Source organism: Electrophorus electricus, chromosome 24 (assembly GCF_013358815.1).
Source record: "Electrophorus electricus isolate fEleEle1 chromosome 24, fEleEle1.pri, whole genome shotgun sequence".
NCBI lineage: Eukaryota > Metazoa > Chordata > Actinopteri > Gymnotiformes > Gymnotidae > Electrophorus > Electrophorus electricus.
The window spans coordinates 3686621-3692132 of record NC_049558.1 but is presented as its reverse complement, the minus strand read 5'-3'; positions in this window follow the sequence as shown (position 1 = coordinate 3692132).

Below are 5512 nucleotides of genomic sequence, written 5' to 3'. Positions count from 1 at the left end.
TGGGTTGACACCCGGTTGCATGGGGCTCCCAGGGTGCAAACTGAGTAGGGGGGGTGGGGATTGGGGTGGATCTTGCCGTGGAGGTGTCAGCCTTGCTGAAAGGGCTCTCTGTCATGCCGGGCAGCCCAAAGCATGCCTCCCTCCCGACAGCAGTTTGTCTTGGCTCAGCCCTTTCAGGGCACAGGAGTGTTCAGCCTTGCTCGGCCCCTGGCACGCCGCATACCCCGGGGATTACTGAACGCCTCCTTGAAGCCTCGTCCAGCATACTCAGGCCCTGCGCTCTCTCCCTGTCTCTCTCTCTCCCTCTCTCTCTCGCTCTCTCTCCTTCTCCTTATTATCATTTCTCATCTGTCCCCGGAGCTCCCTCCCGCATGCACCACCAGCAAGGCGCGCCCTCCTTTCTGTTTCCCACTCCTGGGCAGGAGAGGAGGAGGTTGAAGTGGCAGGGGCTTTTCATCTGGGACAATCTGCCAGGGAGACGGAGAATGAGCGGGCACTCAATTAAGGGCTGCCCATTGAGGCTGCGGAGTGAGCCTGAATGCAGGCTCCTCCAAAGGAATGGAGTCCTATGAATAGATTGTGGGGCTTCATGAAATATTAAAGAGTGAACGGATTTCCCACAATATTTGTACACCAGCCTTTGTGGGGATTTCTCCCTCTATTGAGCCTGAAACTGTTAACACATCCGCTCAGAAACCCAGCCCAGCCACTGTGCTAAAGCGCCTCAGGGGCCCAGCATCAAACGCTATCTCTCACTCTCTCTCTCACTCTCTCTCTCTCTCTCTCTCTCCCGTTCTCTCTATCACCCCCGCACCCCCATTGCAACGCTGTATTGCTCATGCTTAGCTTCCATCACTGTGGGTGAAGCCGTGATCTATTCATGGAGGGGATTACAGCAGTTTTAATGACCACCTGCCCTTTCTGTTGCTCTACTCTGAGAGGGGATGGGCTACCAAGCTCCGTGCCCCTGTAAACCTCCCCTCACCACACCCATATGGGCCATGCTTTGGTCCATGGCAACAAGTGTGCTTTACCATTACAGCCACAATGGTTTGTTGCTGTTACTGTAACACCTTTGAGTCCTGTATTAATGGTCCCTAACTACAGCAATGCACAGACCTCTCTCTCTCTCTCTCTCTCTCTCTCTCTGCCCCCCTTTCACCTTTTCTCCCTTCTTTTCCCAGCAGATCAAGCTGTGTAGAGGGCTCAGACACTGGGGATAAGGAGCTGGTTAAATCTTCCATTAGCATAAGAATGACTGCATATTCCTGCAGTGAACCAACATTAGTTAATGTCAGAGCTGAAGGGTTGACGGCAGGCCAAGGAGCAGCTTTCTTCTCAGAGTGAAGTGTTCCTGGGTGCAGAGGTTGCACTTCTTGATTCGGAACGGCTTGTGTGGTCTAGTCATAATGAACAATTTGCCACTGGATCTACAAAGCAACATCTATAAGAAACTGAGCAGAGAATATAACAACAAACACTATGTCACCAAAAAGATTTCATATCTTTTTTAGGAATATATATGAATATTATATTTAGAAATGTTATTAAAAGATTTCCCTGGGCTAGTCAGAATTTATTCAAAAGTAAGTCCATCAGACTCGTATTTAAACAGGAACATTATGAAGACAAGTGATGTTCTGCAGCATATAACACTCTCATAGGAAACCTCTAATAACCTGAATAATATGAGTACATTCTGTCCCGTATGACGAGGCCGTTCTCTCTCCCCTCTGTGCTGTTAATGGTAGCAGCCACAGTGCAGCGATTGACCCTCTCAGCATATCTCATGTCCAGCTCGCCGGGGGTGGGCTCCATGCCACAGCCTAAGAGTTGTGCTGCTGCTGGTGGGGGCAGGGGAGGGCCGTCACAGCGGAGAGTGGCCCCCTCGGTCTGGCCTCCATATGCTGATGCTCTGGATCCAGGCTGAGAGTGCTCCCCGAGCAGGGCGAGGGCAGCCGGGGGGCAGGGCGCTGATGCGGGCCCCTGCATTGTGATGGAGGGGACAGGAGGCGAGCTGTGCCCAGCAGGAGAGAGGAGGCCTTTTCTATAGGGGAGGCAACCGGAGCGCTTTCTCACAACCTGCTTTCTCTCCCCTCTCTCCATCTAACCCTCTGGCCTCATTCAGTCCCAGGCTCTCACTCTTTCTTCTGCCCCTGGTTGCCAGATTGATACACTCACTGAAATGTGCTCTTTTTGTCATTCTCTCTGAATTGACTTTTTTTTTTTTTTTTTTTTTTTTTAAATGAAACTTCTCCCACCACCCCATCCCACCCCTTTTCCCATCCATTCTCCGGCAAATTAAACCGAACCGCGCTTCCCGCTTCTCAATCACGCCGTGGCACATCAAAGTCCTTCATGCAAGTATGCAAAGGACTTCTGGCTTTCAGAGACCAGACAAATTTCTGCTGTTTTCTTCTCTTTACAATGCACCTCATCTCTACTGTCTCCCATGCGGCTGACGGCTTGCGTGAAAGGATGCCCTGGTGAAGCGTCATATTAATGGGGTGCACGAAAATTCCGGACGCTTGAGGATAGCTTTATTGTTTTTGTGCCTCCTGGAGAGATGGAATTTGAGGATTGTAAGTCACCAGGTCCGACGTTTGTTTAAGCGCCACCCAAGCAATCGGCCCTGGGTTCCCAGGAGCCCAGGAGCAGTCAAGGGTTCAAGCTGGACAAGGGTTCTTTGCAGCTGTTGTTTTGCTTGTGCAAATGGAACACAGGAAATCCTCTTCTTCTTCTTTTTTTTCCATTTTCTGGCATGAATTTGAAATCGTTTGCATTGAATAACTTCCGTGAAAAAAGTTGTATTCCTAACATTCTCTCCTCTGAGAGAATGAGGCTGTTCTCTCCTCTGAGATGTAGTGTTTAAAGAACAGTGCTCAACTGAGAGCTGGTTAATATGAATTATGAAGGCGTGGAACACTATGGGAAAGATGAATGACAGTGGTAGTGCGACAACCCAAATGTAGATGATCAGAGGAAGTTCAGAGCTGAATCAAGCTTCCCGTGAGAACTCAATCTCGTGTGTCATAAATCAAGGCTGAGTGTGTTTCTATGCACATCATGAAACTTATCAACTCATGAATCTATTACATTTATTCAGCTACAATGCAAGAGCTGTTATTGTAAAATCAAAAGTTGCCTTTATTCATAATTATTTTTCTTTTTTAAAACTGCTTGCTTTTGTTTTATCTTTTGGTGATTTACTAATTTTATACTTATATTACACTATATTATACTACACTATTTATATACTATACTATTATACTACACTATGCTATACTACACCATATACTATACTATTATACTACACTATATATATATATATATATACACACACACACATACTATGCTACACACACACACACACACACACACACACACACACACACACACACACACACACACACACATACATACATACTATGCTACACTATTTTTATACTATGCTATTATACTACACTATACTACATTATATACTATACTATACTATTATAGTACACTATACTATATTACTACTATCATTACTACTATTACTACAACTACTACCTAGATATTTGAAAAATAATGGCAGTTGAACCTTTTGGGGGATAATGTCATTTTGAAGATGGTGGTGGATTTTTCCGTATGCGGGTAAAAAGCGTGTATCTCTGCTGCCCTCTACAGGGCACCCTTTAGATCACTGATAACATTTTGCCTACTGTATTCAAGACCTAATTTCTCAACAATAATTTGTTGATTTATTATATATGTAGTTACTTTCCTGTACCTTTCATTTTACATTACATTCACCATCCTTGTTAATTAGCAACATCTGTTTATTAGAAACATCTTGTGGTTGCTCGAGAGCGCCTATAGACAACATTCCGCGTGTTGCCAGACACAGTTTGTGTGAGGTGTCCTGCGACTCTATCGTTTCTGACTACAGGCTTGCTGCTGTTTAGATATTTTTGGGTGTCCCATTTCTGTCATGGTTGCATTAAGGACAGTCCAGTGTCCAAATAACTTCTGGCTGACTCAGAAGCTGACCAATAAAAAACAGGCTTGCAGACAAGTTGTGCATGTAGTCACATTGTGCAGATAGGCTAGAGTTTGTGTTTGTGTATCTCTGAAATGCACCTATAAAATAGGTGTAAGTTAAGAGCTTTTCTAACATGAGCATACAAATGAAATATATCAGACATTCAGTTATGTCTAACGCTACCTTTTGTTGCCTGGAAACCATCTGTTGTCCAGGACATGGTTACTTGAGGCGTTTGGTTCAGTGGCTTCTTTCAAATTTTAGGGACATTTGGAAATGTTAATCTATGTATTTGAGTTCATAACCATTAAAAACCCTTGTCATCGTTTCTCCTGACAGAGACATGCAGCAGTGTTAATAATCAGGCTTGTTGAAAGGCACCTCATTTCTCTCTCTGGGTCTTGTTAGGTCACTGTAAGTGCTGGGAATCCTTTCACCAGCTGCTACCTGAGCCTGCCCTTCGTCTTCCACTTCGCTCTCTCTCTCTCTCTCTCTCTCTCTCTCTCTGTTTCTCTAGCTGCTCTCGCTCCCACTCTCTCAACGTCAAGTGACATTAGTTTGATATAAAGCTTTCATTCAACTGCAGCCTGCTGTCAAGATAAGTAGAAATTCATTCAATCCCTCAAGCACACAAGGTTACCTATTTGGGCTTTGGTGAGATTGAGCGCATTCTAAACTCTTTATAAAGTTTTATAAAGAAATAAGATGGATTTTCTCCCAATATGCTGCTATATCCCCCAGCTCAGCATCCAAAGAGTGCTAGCTTTATTAAAGCCAAGAGCGGTGACCATAAACCAAAGCAAAGAGCAGCACCATGGAAATGAACATATTTCTTACTTCCCTCGTTCAGCGCCTAACTACCTGGCAGCCCTTCCCTAAGAGTACTGTTGAGAGCCAGCCTTGGAGACAGGACAGCTTGGTGGGCATCTGGTTGACAACCTGATCTTGAGCCTCTAGTAAAATGTTCTCAGCTAAAGTATCGTGCTGTTACAGTGCCATTGTCGTTTTGTTATACAGCCCCTTTGGTTCTTCTAAAGATCTAATATTAATAACATTTTCAGATTATGTTCAGCCTGTGTACTTGTCATAATCTTGGTTTGCATTAACAACACTAATTCATGAAAGAAGCAGTTAGTCTTTGGTCCTGGAAGTGACAATAAAATGTGTGCAGTTTTGTCATATTTGATATTTTGTGTGTCCCACAAAGAAAGAAGGGCATGTTAAAGGCGCACAGTGGTGTTTCTGGTAAACAATGCCCACAAGGAGGCAATATTGTTATAGCCCGGGAGAAAAAGCGGCCATTGCATTGGATTTTCCTTCCAACAGAGGGAAGCATAGTTCTAGTTCTTCGCACCTTTCAGAAACATCCTTGAAATCCTAGCTTTCATAATCCTAGCTTTCATAATCCTAGGTTTCCTGTGCACAACGGCAGATGACTCATTGGAATTTGGGGATTAATTGTGCTTCTACTACCTTTTTTTTTAAAGA